At 43.7% G+C, this 22,332-nt stretch overlaps 1 long non-coding RNA gene and 1 pseudogene across 2 annotated transcripts in view; both read right to left on the bottom strand.

Annotated features, from left to right (window-relative positions):
• Positions 1-22,332, bottom strand: part of LOC307056535 — a 110,001-nt gene that overhangs the window by 54,171 nt on the left and 33,498 nt on the right. The window contains exon 2 of the long non-coding RNA XR_013811018.1: positions 8,978-9,042. This is a non-coding gene — a long non-coding RNA (uncharacterized lncRNA). The remainder of the gene's footprint in view (positions 1-8,977; positions 9,043-22,332) is intronic.
• The window catches only part of LOC307056614 (3-hydroxyisobutyrate dehydrogenase, mitochondrial-like), a 36,743-nt pseudogene continuing 30,637 nt past the window's right edge, over positions 16,227-22,332 (bottom strand). Inside the window, exon 4 of the transcript in view lies at positions 16,227-17,249. The product of the transcript in view is annotated as a 3-hydroxyisobutyrate dehydrogenase, mitochondrial-like (transcript). The remainder of the gene's footprint in view (positions 17,250-22,332) is intronic.

Raw genomic sequence — 22,332 nt, 5'->3', positions numbered from 1 at the left:
GGACATGGGTTCGAGCCCTGGTCCGGGAAGATCCCACATGCCGCAGGGCAGCTAAGCCCGTGTGCCACAACTACTGAGTCTGCACTCTAGAGCCCGCGAGACACACCCACTGAGCCCGCATGCCTAGAGCCCGCGCTCCACAACGAGAGAAGCCACCGCAATGAGAAGCCCGCGCACCACAACACTGAAGCACCTGCTCGCTGCAATTAGAGAAAGCCCGCGTACAGCAACAAAGACCCAACACAGCCAAAAATAATGAATAGATAAAAATACATAAATTTATACAAAAAAAACCCAACTAACAATAGAACTACCATATGATCCAGCAATGCCACTCCTGGGCATATACGCTGAGAAGTCCATAATTCAAAAAGAGACACGTACCACAATGTTCACTGCAGCACTATTTACAATAGCCAGGACATGGAAGCAACTTAAGCGTCCACTGACAGATGAATGGATAAAGAAGATGGGGCACATATATACCATGGAATTTGACTGAGCCATAAAAACAAACGGAATTGAACTATTTGTAGTGAGGTGGATGGACCTAGAGTCTGTGAAACAGAGTGAAGTAACTCAGAAAGAGATAAACAAATACCGTATGCTGACACATATTTATGGAATCCAAAGGAAAAAAAGTGGTTGTAATGAACCTAGTGGCAGGACAGGGATAAAGATGCAGACGTAGAGGATGCACTTGAGGACACGGGGAGGGGGAAGGGTAAGCTGGGACGAAGCGAGATGGAAACCAAAGGGGAAAAAAAGTGGTTCTGATGAACCTAGTGGCAGGACAGGAATAAAGACGCAGACATAGAGAATTCACTTGAGGACACGGGGAGGGGGAAGGGTAAGCTGGGACGAAGAGAGACAGTGGCATGGACACATATACACTACCAAATGTAAAACCGATAGCTAGTGGGAAGCAGCGGCATAGCACAGGGAGATCAGCTCAGTGCTTTGTGTCCACCTAGAGGGGTGGGAAAGGGAGGGTGGGAGGGAGACGCAAGATGGAGGGGATATGGGGATACAGGTATACATACAACTGATTCACTTTGTTATACAGCAGAAAGTAACACAACGCTGTAAAGCAATTCTACTCCAATAAAGATGTTAAAAAAAATACTTTAGGGACTTCCCTGGTGGTCCAGTGGTTAAGAATCCGCCTTCCTACAGGGGGCGCAGGTTTGATCCCTGGTCGGGGAACTGAGATCCCACGTGATGTGGTGTGCAGCACAGCCGAAACAAAAAGAAAATTAAAAATACTTTACTGCTAAAAAATGCTAACCATCATCTGAGCCTTCGGCGAGTAGTAACCTTTTTGCTGATGGAGGGTTTGAAATAGTGTGAGAATTACTAAAATATGACACAAAGACAGGAAGTGAGCAACTACTGTTGGAAATACAGTGCCACCAGACTTGCTCAACAAAGAGTTGCCGCAAACCTTCAATTTGTGAAAAACACAAGGTCCGGGAAGCACAATAATTATAATAGAATATAATGTAATAGAATATAATACAATATAATATAGCCTGTATATTCAAAGAAAAGGAAATCAGTATCTAGAAGAGATACATGCACCTCTATAGTCATTACAGCATTGTTCACCAGAGCCAAGATACGAAAAAAATGCAAATTTTCATCCACAGAGAAATGGATAAAGAAAATGGGGTATATACATAGGATATTATGCAGACTTTCCTATTAGAAGGAAATCCTACCAGTTGTGACAACGGGGATATAAACAGAACACATTATGATAGGTGAAATAAGTCAGTCACAGAAGGACAAAACTGTGTGTTTCCACTTACATGAGGTGAGGTATCTAAAAGAGTCACCCACAAATTGTCAGGGGTGGGGGAGGAGAGAATGGGGAGTTGTTCAACGGGTATACAGTTACAGTTACACAGGATGAATACGTTCTAGAGAACTGCTGTATGACTAAGCATCTCTAGTTAACGAGGCACACTATTGTTTTCGTTTGAATTTAAAAAGTTTAATTCAAGTGTAACTGACCTACAACACTATGTTAGTTCCAGGTGCATAATATCAGTATTTCTGTACATTAGAAAATGATCACCAAGATTAACTCTAGTTACGGTCTAGTTACCATCCGTCACCGTACAAAGTTATAATGCTACTGACTGTATTGCCCATGCTGTATAGTTCATTCCCATGACTCATTTATTTTCTAACTGCTTATCTGTTCCTCTTAATCTCCCTCACCTATTTCACTCATCCACCTACCCTCTTCTGGCAACCACCTGTTTGTTCTCTGTATCTATGAGTCTGTTTCTGTTTAGTGACATTAGTTCATTTGTTTTGTTTTTTAGAGTCCACATACAAATGAGATCATACGGTATTTGTCTTTCTCTGTCTGACATATTGCACTTAGCATAATACACTCTAGCTCCATCCACGTTGCCACAAAATGGCAAGATTTCATTTTTTTTTAATTTTCAAAAATTTATTTATTTTACTTTTGGCTGCATTGGGTTTTTGTTGCTGCATGCAGCCTCTTTTCTAGTTGCGGCGAGCGGGGATTTCTCTTCCTTGCGGTGCATGGGCTTCTAATTGCGGTGGCTTAGCTTGTTGCAGAGCATGGGCTCTAGGTGAGCGGGCTTCAGTAGCTGTGGTACACGGGTTCAGTAGTTGTGGCTCACAGGCTCTAGAGCACGGCTCAATAGTTGTGGCACACGGGCTTAGCTGCTCCGTGGCATGTGGGATCTTCCCGGACCAGGGCTTGAACCCATTTCCCCTGCACTGGCAGGCGGATTCTTAACCACTGCATCCACAGGGAAGCCCCTCATTCTTCTTCTTCTTTTCTTTTTTTCTGGCTAATAGTCCATTATGTGTGTGTGTGTACAGTTATATACATATACATATACATATATATATGTATATATATATATACGTATACATATAAATATATATGTATATATGACACATCTTCTTTATCCATTCATCTATGGATGGACACTTAGGTTGCTGCTATACACTGGCTATTATAAATAATGCTCAATGAACAGAGGGGTGCATGTGTCTTTTTGAACTAGCGTTTTTGTTTTCTTCCGAAAAAATACACAGAAGTGGAATTTCTGGATTTTATAATAGTTCTACTTTAAAAGTTTTGAGGAATGAGGTGCACCACTTTTGAAACGAAGTTTACCTGGTGATGTTAGGTGAATCCATCCAAGATCTCTGTGAAGACCTCCAAAACTGTTAAAACATAAGGGTAGGGACTTCCCTGGTGGTCCAGGGTTAAAGAATCTGCCTTACAATGCAGGGTACCTGGGTTCAATCCCTGGTCAGGACACTGAGACCCCACGTGCCACAGTGTAACTAAGGAATGGTGTGGAGGAGGTTAAGGAAAAGACCATGCCAAGCTCAGAGGCCGTTTCAGATGGCAACACACTCCTGACATTGACTGCAAATCAAAGTTCTTTATGTGGAACAATCGAAGAGGCAGGATGGGTCCTGTCAGCAAGGTCCCCTGAGATGCCAGGTCACCTGACCCCCAGCTCCAGATGCAGAGATGTCCGGGACCCAGGCTTTGCTGGCCTGGGAAGGCTGAGGGTGCCCAGCTGCTGACAGGACACACGAGGTGGGGGGATGAGGGGGGCCGGGGGAAAGAGCTGGTTGCCGCCCAAGGCAGACGAGCGTCTGTGCAGAACTGCCTCGGCTCAGCCTCGAGAAGCCTGTCTCAGAAATCGACAGCAAGTCTTCCAGAAGCTCTGCGCATATTCCATTCAGGTGTCACTGGTCACATCTGTGGCTGCCCGGATGAAGACTGGGGGCCCACTCGTTCACACACTGAAAGTTACTACCAAATGCAAGAGAGTGAGGGATCAGACCATGAACTACTCTAATTTTAATGCCTAAGTAGAATCACACGCACCTTATTCTACTTTCCGGTTTTGCATTTGTAATTTCACAAAATGTGTGATTTGTGGGGCTTTTCTAATTGCTTGTCATTTTGCCTGATGCGAAAAAAACAGCACAATAAGAAAACATTATAGTTTTCACTGGTAATGGGCATAAAAATATACGCACTGTTCCTGCTTGAAAAGAGCATTAATGTGAACGTTCCAGATGATTTTCTATTTGGTGATGGGTTAAGCGGCTTGACCACATTCACTTTTATGTAAAGGGAAGATGAGAAAATTGCACTCTTCTCGCACTTTAAACTTTAAGAAAATGGATTTCGGGAAACCTGGATAACAAATTAAGAAAGCAATCAGAACTGCAAATATTTAGGGGTTTTAGGTTAGTTTCAAAACACAAGGGAACAACCCATGATGTATGTGTCTTAAAAGACCCCTTGGTACAGTAAGATTCCACAGACAGCCTTGTAATCACAGAACTCAGAACTGGTTACACATTTCCCACAAGCCACTTTCTCAGTGTTAGGTTAACAGTGTCGGCTCACTCCCCTGCTTGGGGGCAGAGAGGACCAGTCTCCTTTCCTTTCTGAGATTCCTTTCATGAGTGGCTAGAAAGCTTAAGCACTGGAATTTCATTAAAGAAAAGGAGTATTCCTCAGAGGATTGTAAATGACACAACCCCAAGAGGACTTTAACAGCTGCGTCCCTGTGTCAGAGACCTCCCACGCATGGCTGGGGCCCAAATGACACAGAACAGTGGGGGCCCAACGGCCACAGTCCTAGGACGCCGCTCCCCAACCAAAAGAGTCCTCTTGCTCCTCAGGGAAAAACAAATGTGTTCTCAGACACACACAACTTCTGGAGCCAGGAAGTGAGGACCCCACCTGCCTGGCCTATCCCAGGAGAGTGGCTGATGCAGTGCCCAGAACCAGAAAGGGGAACTGAGACCCAACAGAAAGGGAACCACGAGACCGATGCATTCCTCCCCCCCACAAAGAAGCTGCACCCCAGTACTGACCAAGGAGGGTGCTCTTCAACTAGGAATCTTATCCACACAAATGGGCTGATTTTGAGAAGCTTTTGAAATGCATGGTATTCAACCTCTCAGAGTAAAAAAAAGTAATGAATTATATAGCAATGCTGGAAAATACAGGAAAATGACAATAAACCTTGGAAAACAATGTTTACTAACAGGACCCCAACTGGAAAAATGTAGAAACATTTAAGACGACTCTGAAAGCCAATAAGACAAGGAAAATAAAACAGAACAAAACAAAACAAAACAAGACAGTATTGGGGCAGGAAGACGGGCAGTGGACATGAACAGGCCCTTCATATAAAAACAGAAAGACACCAGTCTGAAAAGACCACAGAATGAAGGACTCCAACTACGTGACATTCTCGAAAGGGCAAAAAAAACACAGACAGTAACAAGACCAGCAGCTGTCAGGGGCTTGGGGGCACTGGTAGGATGTTCTGGTAGGGCACTGGTAGGGAAGGTGGCCCCCAGGGATGTTTAGGGCAGTGAAATGCTTCTGGGTGGCACTGCAGTGGTGGCTGCAGGTCATCACACCTGTCCAAACCTGAACAGTAGGACACAGAGAGTGAGCCTTAATATAAACTACAGACTCCAGGGGAGAATTAGGTGTCAATGCTGATCCATCACTGAGATGACGCGCCACACAGGCCAGAGATGTTACCAAGGGAGGGAACCCAGAGGGACGGGTATAGGAAAGTGCTGTCTGCTCGATTCTGATTCTCCTGTAACCCTAAAACTGCTCTAAAGACTGTCTACCAATTAAAAAGAAGAAACAGCTTCTAAGCACGTGAAAATACTCTCAACCTCATTCACGATTCAGAAAAACCCCAAGGGAACGTCCATACTGCTTACCGGGGCCTAGGATGAGCGGGAACACGCCGCGGCCTCGCCCCTTCCTGTCGGGCATCGCGCTGGAGCCCAGAGTCCCCCTGACTTGACCCACCGCACCCCACCCCGCGTTTCATGCCGTCCACAGTCTCTACACATGACATCTTTTGATCAGATGACTCACTGTCCCAATTACAAGGTTTCAGTTTCTCCACAGGAAGAAACCAAAACCAGCACAGAGGGGAGGCTCTTCAGTCAACCTCAGGGTCTGCCTGCCTTCACGTCCCGCTCTTCCTGACGGGAGGCCCACATCCTAAGGAGGGAGGTCCTTACCAGCACCTCAGGAGCCTCATCCAGTCCACCTCACGCTGCTCTGAGAGCCTCGCCAACCTCTGCAGCTACCCAAGTCCTGGTCACTTCAGGGCCGTCCCCCTTCCCCGAGTCACTGAGCCACGTGCTCTGACAATGCATTTAAAACCAGGCTCGCGGACTTCCCTGGTGGCACACTGGTTAAGAATCCGCCTGCCAATGGTGGGCACACGGGTTGGAACCCTGGTCCGGGAAGATCCCACGTGCTGCGGAGCAACTAAGCTCGTGCGCCACAACTACTGAGCCTGCGCTCTAGAGCCTGCGCACCACAACTACTGAGCCCGGGACCCACAACTACTGAAGCCCGCATGCCTAGAAGCCGTGCTCCGCAATAAGAGAAGCCACCGCAATGAGAAGCCCGCGCACTGCCACGAAGAGTAGCGCCCGCTCCCCGCAACTAGAGAACAAAGCCCGCGCGCAGCAACAGAGACCCAATGCAGCCAAAACTGAATAAGTTAAATAGTAAACAAATAAAAAATTTAAATGAATAAATAAATAAATAAATAAAAGCAGGCTCTGCTTTGTCAGCACTCTGGAGTTCCCTACGTATCGACGGGCAGGATTCCCGTCCTCTCCTGTAATTACGTCTGTGAAGTGCCTTTCCCGAGGATAACAGAAGCTCCTGGAAGCAGGGAATTGCTTCTTAAGATCACATGCACAACCTGAAGACATTTGATGTTTATGTCAAAGATAAAAGACAGAACACTAGATGGTGTGAAGGGTCCTCGAGGCCAAGAGCCAGGCAAGCAGCACACTTCCTCTGGGGACCCTTCCATCAGCAGAGCAGAAAATGTCCGAGGCCAGAACTGGCACTCAATTCGTTTTGAGCTGAGAAGCACCCATGTAATCACATAGGCTCCCCAAAGAGTAATTACTCCCACATTTAAGAAAGGAGATGGCTTTTCAGGCAGAGAAGGCAAGTACAGTCTTCCCAGCTGGCTGGACTGTGTGTGCTGATGGTCACAATGGAGCTGGGCCCCAGAGCTCTGCTCTCCCCTCAAACCCCCAACCTCACCCTCACCCTCAGCTGAGGAGCTGCTTCCCTGAGAACAGAGAAGCCATCGGAGGGCTTCCCCACCTGCAACCCTGCTCAGCCATCCCCTTCCCACTCCAGGACCACGGGCAGCAGCTCTCCCCTCCCCCACACGCATCTACTGGATCATTCCCACTGTTATTTCTCCCATCACAACACAACACAACACAACACAACATCCTCCCCGGACCTCAGCTCCTACCCCAGCTACTGTCCAGTTTCTATTTTCCCCGTCACAGCAAAATGTCTTGAAAAAGTTGGGACCAGAACAAACCCAGTTCTCCCACTCCTCTCTCCTAAGCCTCTCCCATCAGGATTTTACCCCACAGATCCATCCAAACGCATCATCGGCGAGGTACGACCTCCCCCCAGTGCTGGGCTCGATGGTTAATGGCTCCACAGAATGGCAACCTTGTTTGTCCAGTCACCCAGGAAACCTCTAAAGTGCTTCCCACTTGCAGACAAAATGCTGTGATTAATATTTTAGGAGAAATACTCAGCGTGGAGAATACACTTGAGCTGCTGGATGAAAGAGGTAGCGGCACAGAAAAAAAGTTTCTGTAACTACAAAAATGAACAGATAAGCTGTTTTAATGGTAGCAAGTATGGGATGAAGGAGAACGAATAAAAACCATTTAGAATACGACATTAACAAGCCTCACACTACAACGTGGTAACAGAGGATGGAGAAGGACTTTAGAATGAACTCATTTTTCTGGGCTGGTGACAGGCTGGATGATGCAACGATGAGCCGCCAGGGACAACAGGACAAGGCAAGGGGCAGGGGAGCTGTAAATAATCATTTCTGGATCTACTGGATCTAGTAATCCGAGGTGCCCTGTGGACAAACTCCATAGAGATGCTGGCAAGTGGCCGGACAGAGGCATCTATCTGGTCCAGGTGGGAGAACTGACAGAGTTGGAGGTGAAAAGCACCAGAGGGTGAGATCAGACGGGTTGAAGAGTCATGAACCAAGGGTGAAAAGACAACACACAAAGAGGGCGCAAGAAAGAATCAGTCAGGAAGACAGCAAGGAGAGATCTGTCACAGAAACCAACAGAGCAGACTCTGCAGATGACAAGGCGACAGTGGTCTGAGGTGACGACTGGCAAATCTCCACTGCTTTGTATGCTGGATGCCAGGTCACCTCAACCGGATCAGGTTCCGTGGAGGGGCAGAACCAAGACCGCAGGCTGCACGATACAATTCAGCTGGGAAACAAGAATCTTTGCCAGAGACCTCACTGCATGGTGTGTAACGCGACCCTCTGAGATTGTAAGAGACAAAGAGCGAAATTTACTGCAAGGGTGACAAGGCTGTTCTTCCAGATGATCCTCATTGCATCCCTCGACTGAGCACTGAAAACAATGTACCTATGTGACAACGGTGTTCTACTGAACAGACAAGTTATATGCACTGAGTGCTCCCTGGACAGCACGCTCTCGGCTTACAGGAAGCACAAGGAAGGCACCAATGTAATACGTTAGGGGCTGTCTCTCAGGAAGGCTCGCGGCCTACAGCGGGATCCTCAAGGAAACCTTTTAACGCTCGAGAACAAAAGTGATTTGGCAGGACCATATAAGTCGAGCAAGGGATGGTGTTTTGCCACAAATGTCAAGAACACGAGGCTTGTACTGTGGCTCTAAGAGGATCCTGGGATCTACACGTAGAACTTGCCAGAAACACTTGGTACTGACCTGCTCCTCTACGCTTTGTCTAACCACATCTTTTACCTACTCCTACTTTCCCATTTTAACTATTCGCCTCCCAAGGTGTTATCACAAAAGAACAGCAGCAGGTAAATACGTAAACAGCAAAACTCACCAGAGGCTGATTCATTTTCCGCTGCTCTTGGAACAACGTGCAGGACTGTGACAGTGGAGGCGGACCTGGAGAAGGAAAACGCAGGCAGTGAAGCTATGACTGAAGCGGCTCGGGGTGCACGAGCACCCGCCCCGCGCTCCACAAGAGACACCTGTGGGAGACCCATCCTTTCACCTTCAGAAGGGCCTGTGAGAATAAGGAGGGAGCAACCACCCTCAGGTCTGTGACTCCCACGTGACTGTGGTACCTGAGGGGATACTCTCTTTTTCCGTAGCGAGTGTACATTGAATCCTATTAAAATAAACCTCCGTCATTAAATATGAAATTTAAAAACGCTTATAGTTTACCTCTTCTCAGTCTGTTAACAACTTAGATCAGAAAATCCACAGGATACCCAGAATAAAGGGACACACTCAGGTGCGTTTCAGTCTTGCAATGATTTGTACAAACTTTACAAACTTAAGTGCGACGCTCAAAAACATCTTTTATTAAAACTGACTTTAAGTGGACAGAACACCTGCCCTAGGAGTTTGGAGTCCTGTGAGCGACCCCACGTGCACACCCGGTGAGGATCTAGGACAAGTCATCTCCCTTCTCAGGCCCAATCGCTTCCTTCCTCAACCAGGGCAGCAGGACAGAAGCCTTGCAAACTCATCCTGCACCAATTACACTGTGCGATTCCACAGGGCACAACCCAGGGGGGCAGCGGACGCTTATATTAGACAACCAAGGTGCTGACGCGCCTTGAGACACACGTGCGAGATGCCGAGACGGCGACAGGAGGGGGAGGACGACGAGGAGGATCGGGGTTGGACGGAGGGGAAGACGCGGCATGTCCCGGCCGAGCCTGTGGACCCTGCTCCCCCAGGACACCCGGAGCTCACAAGTCCCAGGGGTGCCCCATCAGGAGCAGCAGGCCCTGTCCTCCAGCCCAGCCCCTCCACCTCCGGGAAGCAGTCAAACCCTCCCGGTGGCTCTACTGCGGGCCCTGGGGCGGGCAAAGCCAAGCCCCGCTCTCCAAGCCGCGGTCTCCCAAGCCCTGCTCTCCAAGGGCCGCCGGCTCCACAACCGCCTGCAGGCCTGCAGACGCAACACCTACCCCGTGGGGACTCACTCACCAGCCCCGGGCTCCCGAGGCTCCGGTCCGGGGGCTGCTCCTCGGGCGTGCTCCTCTCTCGGGGTCTCTATTTTTAAAATATTTATAAGTAACCCATTTTGTAGAAAACACCTATCTTTCATCGTAAGAATTATGACACTTTATACTTTCATTCCAGCCTAACTTTTATACTCTATTTGCTACCATTTGGCAACTTATACCCTACGCTCTAGTCAAAAAGAATCTCATTTACAGTCACTTAAATATATTGTGTTGGTTCTCAAGTCCAGGATGTTCCTTCTGCCTGGTATGCCCCTGACCTTCTCTCCATGTGGAACATTCCTACTGACGTTCAAAACCTAATTCCAAGACCCCCTCATTGTTGGCATTCTCTTTAATATCCCCTAGAAGGGTTACTGACTCCAAGTTCTGTTTTACAAATTTATATTTTTATGATCTATTTATTTAATAGCCTATCCCTATTCGATTGTAATGAGTTGTTCATGCATCTCTCACACTCTCTTTTGAGTTCCTCTGGCCTTTATTTTTTCTTTTATCTCTTACCCATAAGCGCAGTGCTTGCCCCATAGTACGTGCTCAACGTGTTGGCTGAGTGAAAAAAGACACCTTTTAGCTCTAATCATTTGTGAAATTTCATTTAAAATGACATCAGATTACCCTTTGTTTCCTAACTTAATTTCTAGTACTATAGAATGTACACTCAGAACATCATCAGTGGCCTACAGAAACAGTGTTCTCACTGGACTTCATGCATACAGTCAACCCCCTTATAACTTTCTCTGGCATACAACTGCCAGACATGTTATTAAGAAAAAAAAAAAAAAGATGTACCAACCCCTCACCTATTAGAAAACTTCCAGAAGCTTTCCATTCCTTATGGTATCTTTTCTACTTGATTTTTCAAATACCTCTGTCTTACTTCATCTATTCAGAACTGCCTTTTCCACCTTTGGCTTTCATTTTCAATTTCATTCATATCATTATCTGCACTTACCCATAGAACCTAAGCATATTTCAGTTTCTTATGCAAGTTTCCTCACTAGAGGTCAAAGGGGCAAGGACTATTGGGATAAAATATTAAATAAATAGACGATAGGACTTTGTTCTATTGGTCTGGGAAAATTACTACCTGAAACAAAATAATTCTGGAAACTGAAGGGATCAGACCAGTCAGCTTTGTTTACTTCAGACTCAAATCAATGTCTTGTCTTTACCTCAGCTCTGGTTACATTTAGAAAAAAGTACTGTAAATACAGTGAATGAGCAAGGCCACTATCTGAGACGTGTCTGGGTCCTTAGTATAGTAACTGGGGGAATGGTAAGCGTTGGTCAATGTTTGCTGATTGATGACTCAATAAATCTGGTTAAGCCTCACCATCAGAATTCCAGATTTTTTAACAAGCTTCTCAGTCTTTTCAACCCAAAGAAAAAACTAAAGAAAACTAGATGACAAGAATTTCAAATTGTAAAATATCCTGGCTGTCAAATTTAAATAGGGATATCCTGTGCAATGGAGAGGCTGGCTGGTGCCAATTTCACATTTTGTTCTCTAGTGTCCGGACGAAGCCTGCTCTGCCAGTGAGCTGACAGGTCGAGAGCACTCCAGCTTCCACAGACACCCGAGAACTTTCTATTTTTCATGGTGTTCCTGCCTTACCTAAGGGAAGGACTATATTCACAATGAAAAGAGTTATGATTAATCACCAATAGAGAGATTCTTCCACTTTCTGGGTGCCCACGTTGAAAGTCTGGTATAGTCAACACTCCCTCTAACATAAATCGTGTATTGAAATGAGAAAACTATCACCTAATATGGCCAGAGAGATGAAGGGACTTGGCCCAGCTGAGCCCAGGAGACACCTCTAATTCAAAACCTCAACCATTAACGTAGTGATTGTGATCAAGGAGACTTACAGCACATAAGAGATTCAAAAAGCATATTAATCCACCTCCGGCAACACTGCCAGTTTAGAAGAATCATTAACCTTCTCTCCCACTTGATTCAACCTGGCTATGTATTATACCACTCTAAATGCTAGCAGACTCTATGCTTATGGCTTCCATTAGGTAGCACTTAGTATACACGAAAACTTTCTTCAAGAAGTAATTACTTTTGAAACCATAAACGTTTCAGTTGGGAAAAGAGAAAAAGAAAGGAGGTGCAAGTAAAGGGAACTAGGAAAAAATAAGAAAGTACCCTCAAATATAAACATGTTCATTCAAAAAATAATTTAAAGGGGATTTAAATGATACTAGGTGAGCATTTATTCTGTTTCTGCTTTAAATAAAGCATTCTGTTCTATTTGTTAGGTGTTGTGCTTCTTTAGTATCTAATGTCTGTTAAAAACCTCTCGAAAGAGATGTATTCATTCTGGTATCCTAAGCACCTATCTGGATGAACAGCACAAGCAATGGGAAGTCATGGGGCATAATGGACCTTGCAAAGGCTCTGGAATCCATCTCTTACTTATGGTCTTTGAGACTCAGGCTCCTCCTCTATGTAGTGTTCATAAAACTTAGTGGAGATAGAACACTAGGGACACAGAAGGTCAAAGGAGGTATTTACTATGACTTTTCAAATATCTTCCTTTAGGAAAACAAATATATTTTATTTGCAATGAGGCTTTCTTGTGAATTTTATTCTTCTAAAGAAAAATATTTTTAGTGAACAATTGATTCGTTTGCCTCCCTGTGCTACTTTATTGACAATACTCAGGTAGGGGTGGTTTTCTCTCAAGCAGTTACCTCCATGTGATTTGTATTTCAGACCTTCCTAAAAGCATGTTTTCCTGCTCTTTCTTTCCACCCCATCCCAGCTCTACTTAAAATATTGTGATCCTCTATTAAAATGCACAGAACCCTGGGAAAATAAGGAGAAGCAAAATGTTTGTCACTGCCAGCTCTGGTATGCATATATCAGAGAATAAATTATAACTGATGAAGACAGAAATGGGACCCATATCTGTCTGACTTCAGAAACCAGAAGTGTAGGGCTTCCCTGGTGGCGCAGTGCTTGAGAGTCCGCCTGCCGATGCAGGGGACACGGGTTCGTGCCCCGGTCCGGGAAGATCCCACATGCCGTGGAGCGGCAAGGCACGTGAGCCATGGCCGCTGAGCCTGCGCGTCCGGAGCCTGTGCTCCGCAACGGGAGAGGCCACAACAGTGAGAGGCCCGCATACCGCAAAAAAAAAAAAAAAATATATATATATATATATGTGTGTGTGTGTGTGTGTATATATATATATACATATATGTACATGGACTATGAAATTATTTTTCCAGTAGTCAAATTATGGAGAGTATGACTTGCATTTCTATTGTATTCCCACAAAAAGAGGAAGTCCTTTTCCACAAAGACTGTCATCAATGTTAACTCTGGGAGAAAAGTATTTGTAGTTGTCTCATGCTTTGTGGTGAGAGACTCTCACTTTTCCCCATCTCTATTGTGGGAAACAGGGCACACTTTGGGCTGAGAATTCATGCTGTGGTCGGAAAAGAAAGAAACGAAAAATACCCTCATTAACACTGCTCTTTGACAAGTTCAGCAAATGGGCCTCAGGCATTCTAAACAGCAGCAATTAAAAAATAACTTTAGATTTCATACATTTCTTCCAGTAGGATGAAAAGCTGAGGTATGTTAACTTTAATTTTATGGTTTGGGTGAATACAGAGTTCGATTACTCCCTGTCAACGCAGAAATCAGCTTTTACAGGGAATAAGTGCTAATTAAGCAAAACAGAGTAAGCATGTTATATGAAGTATATTTGTTTCTTTCCTGTGCACTGTGGCTGCACAAGCTCTAACCACAGTTTCCGGAGGGACCATCAGTGCTCCCTAAGAATGCCAATGCAGTGTTCCGTCCAGTTAGTGGGGTGCAGAGACCAGTCAGAATGCTGATGCTTTCCACAAAGGAGATGGGGCTAGGGAGGCAAATGCAATCAGGGAGTATTACCTGTGTCTTGTATGCCTGCTACAAAACAGTGTCCTCTCAAGACTACTCTATCCCTTCTTTGCTTTATACGTGTATGTGTAAGTTTGTGTAGGTAAGCTTTACAAGTCTCTCATAAGAGAAAACTAAAAATGCCCAGGAAAAAGACAAAACTGCTTCAACAGAGAAAGGTCTCTCTGTTCCAGTTGAAGAGGATATAGAGTTAATAACAGGAAATATCCATCCCCTGAAACTGTAGGAAACATGGATGCTTCCACAATTTACTCAAGGTCTCACTGACCAGGCTTAATTTTAATTATTATTTCTTATGATTATGGTAGATAAAAAGTCTCAGTAGTATGCTAAAACTCTTTAACACTTGTTGACCTTTTTTCTTGATAGCTTTCCTCCTGCCAGGCTCCAGCCAACAGTAGCAGTAACAGATATCCAGATCTTAAGAGGATAGAAGTATAATGGTGCACTGAATATGGAAAGGAAGAACCAGTAATGGTTCCTATACATTCATAATGCGAATCAGCATCAAACTAAGGAAAAAAGCTTCCCCAAGAAGTTGACAGCAAATAGTTTCGCCTCTTAATGCATTGAGGAAACAACTTTGAAGTTATCCGTAGCCACCACTTCTGAAGCGACCAGTAGCTTTGCAACTATTAGTTTACTTGTATTAGATTAATTTATATTAGAGTTTATTTAATGTAACTGCTCACAAATTTTAAACCATTTTGTAGAGTAGTGTTCTGTATCTGTTTAAATGAAATGCTTTCCTAAGCTCAAGATCAGTGTTTTTATGTTGTGTAAATTATGAAATTACTGTGGAATATCTGGTAAACTTGATAGGAAACCCCAGATGTCAGCACTTTGCTGGGCAAGATTTAAAGTGGCCCACACCACTAGCCCTCATCAGGAGCAGTAGCAGTGGGCTAACTCATAAGGGCATGCCCATCCATTACATTCACCCAGGATACCGTGAGTGAGAATCAAAGGGCAGTGAGACAGAGACCTCTATGCTCAGATTCCACTGCCAAGAAACGGCCTAGGTCAGCTCTTGTTGTTGAAGAAAATAACCCTTTAGGAATCAGACTGAATCCTATTTTAAGTTTTAGAGGAGGAAGGATACTATTTAAACATTGATGAAATGTGCCTCTCTTTTTTTATCAGCATAGAAATTTATTTGAATTCAAAAGAATATGGTTATATTTAGCATAGTGTAATAATTATCTAAAGCACATATCATCGCTGGCTCTGAAACAGTTCTAAAGATGTCATTCTTTTGAAGTAAAAAATATGCAGTAAAAATGTACAAGGAAGCAAAAATATGAAAAAAACAGTTTGCTGAGTATGGGAAGTTGTTACAAGAGGGGCACACCAAGATAATTGTAAGAGTCCAAATTACATAACATGCAGCAAGGAGTTCTCTTGCTTTAACAACTCCTAGAAAATAAACCAGTAATCTCAATGCAAGAATATCACCACTGGGATAACAGGACAAATTTTCTGAGGCACACAGGTAGTAATTCACTATACTTCCCCTTTCTCTAATACCTTTTCTCACACCAATTTCTTTTCTTTCCTCGAGGATAGATTTTATCCTGTTGAAAACAATTTTAGTTTTATTTGTAAAGTGGAGTAAATAATACCCTGAGTGAAGTAGGCAGCGTTTTAGCTGAAGATGCTCAGGAATCAAACTTTTGAAAAAGGCCAATCAGCTAGCTAGCTAGCAGTTACCATCAGTGGCTTGCAGAAAAAAAAATTACAGATGATATGTTTGTTAAATAGATAAAAAGAATAAGCAGTTTAAAATGGGTGAAAAATCCCAGGATCTACTGTGACCTAGACCAGAGGTCCCTAACCTTTTTGGAACCAGGGACCGGTTTCCTGGAAGCAAATTTTTCCAGGGAGGGGAGGCGGGGTGTGTGGGGTTCAGGCGGTAATGTGAGCCATAGGGAGCGGCAGATGAAGCTTATAGCTGGCTTGCTTGCGACTCACCTCCTGCTGTGCAGACCACTTCCTAAGAGGCTGTGGACTGGTACCCGTCCGAGGCCAAGGGGTTGGGGACCCCTGACCTAGACACTCAAAAGCAGACAGTTGACCTTTGATTAAGCCCATTTTCCTGTGGAGTGAGCCATAAGGGGCTCCAAGACACAGTTTGGTTTCAATGTTTCAGTGTTCACAGCCAGAGGGCAAACTCAGAATGTCTCCTCCTCTTGCAAAAACTGGACCACGAATGAGAAGTAGCCCTTCACGCACAACATCCCTGCAGATCTGATGGGCTTGACTGCCCAGAAGGATTGGGCTCTTCGTGCTGGTAGCAGAGCCTCATGCTAATCCCAGATCCTTAGCCATGAGTGTTGCTCCAAATCCGCCCTGATAGTAATTAGCCAGGTGAACTCCATCCATCACCCCAGGTACAGGATTGTAAGTGTCACTTGACCAACATCGTCCTAAGCTCGTATTTAGGATTTTAGCCAAGAGTTTTGGGTCAAGCCCTAACCTGAGTCCCAGATTCATAGCTTCAGCACTTCCAATCCTACTAATAGCTAACAGCAAGTGTTTGCAGATCTTCGAAGCCTGGCCAGTCCCAACAGCTCCACGATGCACCACATGGGAGCCCATGCACCACAGCAGCTCAACCCCTCCCATCCTAAATGTGAGGTTGCCAGACCGAGCCGTTCCCACACCACCAGAAACAGGGGCATCCGAGAAAACTGCTCCCATTTTCTCAACTTCTTTGGCCAATTCTCTCAAAACCACAGGATCAACAGTACTAGAATCTATTAATAGTCTTTCTTCACTTTTTTTTGAATTCCATTTGCTCCAGTATAAGCTTCTAGCGCATTGATGCACTGTAATAATTCTGTCACCTTTTTCGGCTACATCCGCTGCAGAAGACACTACCGGGTTCACTTGCATCTAGCAGCTCTTTGCATGCATCAGGGAACACATCAGCAATAGTGAGTGGCTAGCCATGTTTCAAGAGCTCTTTTGCCATTGGATTCCCCACGTTGCCTACTCCAATGAATCCAACTGGAGTCTTGGAAGCTACTGACCTAGAACACAGCGCTGCAAGGCTAGCCACCGACGGCTGCTGTGGACGACTCCCTGTACCAGAGGCAGGAGGTGGCTCCACGGAGACGGAAGGAGGCTGACACGCTGCCCGCGCCCCTCCTTCCCACGGTGACCTCCTCGACTCCCGGCTCACCCACTGGCTGCTATAGGGTGCGTGGTGCGGAGGGCCGGCTCGGCTGTGGCAATTCTTAATACCTCTCTGGTACTAGGTTACACATACAATTTCACCTAGTGAGCGATTTAACAGAAGGAATTTTTTTCTACGGCATTTTTGTGGACAGCAGATAGAAGCGAGGTCACTATTTCTTTGAAAAACTGAACTAAAAATTTATAGAAAGTCATGATTCATTCTACAAATATGCTGAGTCAAAGAAATGTGGAAATTGATGCGATGGAGGAAGAGCGCTAGACTTCCCTGATGCTCAACTGGGACCTTTCTTCTGGTGTCAGAACATGGTTGTGTAACTCCTTTAATCCCAGTGGATTTTCCAAAAATTCCAGAATCTTCAGATTTTGGTAGCCCCTGTTTACTGCCTTTGCCCCCCCATGCCAAACCCCCACCCCACCCCGCACACATTTATTTTTGGCCAGTTGTCCTCCGGGGGGCTTTTCTTTTTTTTTTTTTTTTTTTGCGGTACGTGGGCCTCTCACTGTTGTGGCCTCTCCCGTTGCGGAGCACAGGCTCCGGACGCGCAGGCTCAGCGGCCATGGCTCACGGGCCCAGCCGCTCCGCGGCATGTGGGATCTTCCCAGACCGGGGCACGAACCCGTGTCTCCTGCATCAGCAGGCGGACTCTCAACCACTGCGCCACCAGGGAAGCCCGGGGCTTTTCTTTATATAGTTATTGCAGCAGTTTGTTAGACTACTGACCCCCAGTGAAAATGCCCCTCCCCCCGTTTTCTCACCCTGTGTAGTTTTGTTCCACCTTGACCTGGGTTTCGTCACATGACTTGCTTTGGCCCAATGGCATATCAAGAGCTGAAGCTTGGAGAGTACTCGTGCTTTAGGGCTTGTCCTCATGGAAACCTGACATGTTAGGAAGCCTGGCTAACCTAGTGGAGAATAGGCCCAGGCCACAGCCAGCACCAATGGCCACACATGTGAAAGCAACCAGCCCCAGTCCAGCAACCAGATGATGGCAGCCTCAGTAGTCACCTCAGGTGAAAGCAAGATAGATCCACCCAGGGGATCCCAGCCCATTCTGCTGATTCACAAATTGTGAGGAGATAAAGTGCCTGCTGTTTTAAACCACCAAGCTTAGGAATAGTTCATCACACAGGAAGAGATATAACTATCTTCACTGTTAGATTATCTTCCCATTTTATACCATGTTTCCCCTCAAACCACTGCTCCTTTATCCAAGATTCTAGAAAAGAAATAACAACTGATGAGGCTGACAGAGCCTTAACATTTTTTAAAAGCCTTATAAACTTTTAAAATAACTATGTTAATAAAATCAATATTTATTTGATCACAAAATTATTTTCTTCAGTTGCCTTAAGAAGTAATGCAGAATTGTACTAAGTTTATAAATCGGGAGGCTCTAAAAATGTGTTATTCCTTGGATTCAAGTCCTAGTGTACTTTATGTGGGCATTCACGTTTGCAAAATGATTCCAGGAAATTTGCGATTTCATTTTACAACTTTGGCCTAAGGAGTCTTATGATATTTTACCTGAGAAAAATAATACATTAATTCTACTTTCAGCTATTAAACCCATGGCTTCCTGTATTTTCTAAATTCCTTATCAGTAAAGAAGACTACGTATAGCGTACAAGACTGTCATGATTAGGAGGAAGGCAGTACAGAAAGAACCTGTCAAATTAGGCATTGCCCAGTCATGTCAGTATACTAACGTGGGGAGCCACAGGCAGCTTGAAGCCTGGAAAAAAGACAGATACAATGTAATGATTATCCTAAGGATCCGGATAATGATTCCTATGATTTTCTTTTAAATATTAATGGCAGAGGATTCTGGGGAAATGATGGTGGCTACAGAGAAGATTTTTATCCCTGAATATGCCACCCCTCCCCTAAATACACAAGCCCCCACCCCCACAAAGAAGAAAGAAAAGCATCTAGAATAGCAAGATCAAAAACCCACAGACAACATCTACAACAAGGTTTCCACATGAACTGCAACATACAGCCAGGTAGGAACAAATCAACAACAGGAAAAAGACCTACATATGTGTATCCCAAGGTGTGTGCGAGGAAGACGAGGGAAGGACTCTCTCTCTCTTTCAGGAGAGCCAAAGGTTACTATGGTTCAAGAACTCACTGAGATTGAAAAACTCACTGAGAACAGCGACAGAAACCGGGAGTGAATGTTGCAGGCTCCACTTTGCAGCTGAGTGCAAGAACTTTGAAATGTTCTGAGGATGCCAAGTGTTCTGGGGTCTGTGAAACCTTGACACCTATCAAACCAAAGCACCATTCCAGAACAAATCCCCATACTCAACAAGGACAAGAAAGAGGAGCCCTGGGTAAATGGGCAGAGGAGGGCCGAGGAGGAAGATTTTAGAAATTTTAAGGTCATTTTTAAAAATTATGTTGTGAAGATAATAGAAGATAGTGAGCCCTGGAGTTCTGAAGCTAGAAATTATATTCTGATCTATGATTCCCTCCTAAAGTGGAAACTTATTTCATTTAAAAATGAGTGACAGAAGAGTATTCCACTCACATCCTGTAGAAAATCAGTGAGAAAAAGAAAGAAAAAAGAAGGGTGAAAAGAAAGTTCCAGCAAATCCTGAAAACGTGACAGAAAGACACGTCCACAGAACAAATGAAATTTATTGCCTGATATTGCGGAAAAAGTAAAAGAAATTTTAAAAGGAATAGAAACTGGCTTTAAGAAAAACATAAAAGAAATTAGAAAAAATCAGAAATGAAGTGATTGGAGAATAGCAAGATTTGAAAAGGTGAAAAAATTCAGTAAGTAATTTGTTTAAAAAAAATCATGTCTCGAGAGAAGGTTAAACTAGAAGGAACACAAGTTTGAATAAACACAGTGGATAATGCCTCCTTGGAGAAATAGCTGATTTCAAATCCAGCATAAGAAACGAACTAGATGTTCCTGTTACACCTTGTCGTACAAGAGAGCTGGGAAGACTTCAAAGACTACTGTGGTTGTGTGGAAAGGACTCAGGAGCCAACTTGAACAGGATCCGTGAACCTAAGAGGGGACAATCTCTGCATCGATATTTATAACAACCTCACTGAAAACAACAACAAAGAAAGAAAATACCTCATTAGTCATCTTCGGAAGCTACTTTGCAGTCAACCTTTCTCTCTCCTGTTTTTTCTTTTTTTGTAAAACTGGTAAATAAAATAAAAGAAACATTTATTCTTCCTTTCCTAATTAAACTGTAACTCAGGGCAACCAAGTAGTTGATGAAATAATCTTCTAGCTACTAAATGAATAATAATCTAATTAGTAGAATATCACCATTTGGTACCCTTAATAAATTAATGGATCTAGACATTGATCATTAATGGCTGCAACGTCACAGTAAGACAGACACTTTATAGTTCCTTTTGGAATTCATCAATATTATCTATGAAGTAAACTTGACAAAAAATCACACCTGAATTATGTCAGTGCTCTAGATCTATCTACCAACTGACAGTAAATACATGGGCCAAAGGAGCATGATAAATATAGAAGCATAAAGGGGATGCAATCAGCATAATCCAGACAGTTGGGAACCCTACTGGATGAATGCTTTGAATTCAATGACAAATACTTGCAAGAAAAATGAGCAAATTGAGTTCTTTTAAACCTATACTTTAAAAGAAATTGTGTTCGGATCAGCAATCAAATAAATAATGGTTATTAAAATAAAAATACATTTATAGGACAATCAAGGAAACATGAACTGACTGGCTATTTGTTGATATTAAGGAATTATTATTATTTGCGGATGTGTGATAATGACAGAGTTGAGCTTAAAAAGGGCAGTTCTTGCATTTTAGAAATATGTATACTGACGTTTTCACTGAGAAAAAGAAATCTGGGATTTGCTTTAAAATTGCTGAGGATTACGGTGGTAGTAGTAAGAGAGGGTATAGAGAAAATATATTGGCCTGAAATTGACATTTGATGAGAACAATTGATGAAAGTTTCTACTTCTTTCTTTTTACTTCTGTAGATGTTTGAAATTTTCCATACTAAAACATGTTTTATAAATGTAGATGGCTTGCAATTTGCTCTTCTGAGCTCTCAGAAGGCAAAAAGCCATTCTTAAATTAGGAGCTTTCTTCTCTAGCCAAGAATTCTAATGATAATTGTGTCCCAACTGGCCAGTGCACTCAGATTGCTCTGAGATCTGTTGGTGGAAAAAAAATCAGCACAAACAATAAAGAGGCTCTTTAGTCTTAGAAGAAAACAACAAAGAGTAAAGGCTGCTGCTAGGTCTAGGGCAATAGTGTAGCATCAGTATAAGGCAAAATATTAGTTTCTTCCAAAATCCACTTGTTACTACTGTGTATACTTTTGCAGCAAAATATCTTTTCTACATTGTCAGCATTAAAGTAAATTTACTATTTAGGTGGCATTTAAGTTATCATATGCTCAAAGCCTAGAAAGAATCCCCTAGGCTGAAATGACATTAAATCTTATTTTGGCCATTGTAGTGTATTCTCCAGTCCTACTTGCTTTGTCTATAACTGTCCTAAAAAGGTGTGAGGAGATCTGCCAATATTAATGCCAGGATTCAAAATGAGTTCTTTGCAGCTTGCTTCCTTCAGGATCTTCTGCCCTCAGACCCATGTATTTACTTAATGCCTCAGATTATTGTATATGTCACATCTTTCCAACTAGAAGACAAGCTCCTTTAAGGGCAGTGACTAGTCTCATCAACATCGAATTTACTCCAACACTAGTGCTTTCAAAATGTGTGTTGCTTAGTATATGTCTGACCGTAAGAAGTTATAGAAACAATTCTACTCTAACTAAATAATAATGATGCTACTACTACTATTTCTACTACTACTGCTAATAAAATGTATGAAATAGAGTATACATGGGAAAATAAAGATAACACTGGAAATCCCAGACTATAAAATGAATGATCCCAAAGCCACTGGCCAATCCATTGACTGTAAACAGTTACTTGTGAATTGGTCAACATTTACATGCATAATTGAGAGAAGGGTTAAAACAAATTTTATTACCAAAAAACACAATTTTTATACCTACAATTTTTTGAGCTCAACTAACCTGT

The sequence above is a fragment of the Hyperoodon ampullatus genome (assembly GCF_949752795.1).
Source record: "Hyperoodon ampullatus genome assembly, chromosome: 7".
In the NCBI taxonomy this organism is placed as follows: Eukaryota; Metazoa; Chordata; class Mammalia; order Artiodactyla; family Ziphiidae; genus Hyperoodon; species Hyperoodon ampullatus.
Note: the sequence above shows the minus strand (reverse complement) of the source record. Positions and strands in the feature narration are given on the sequence as shown.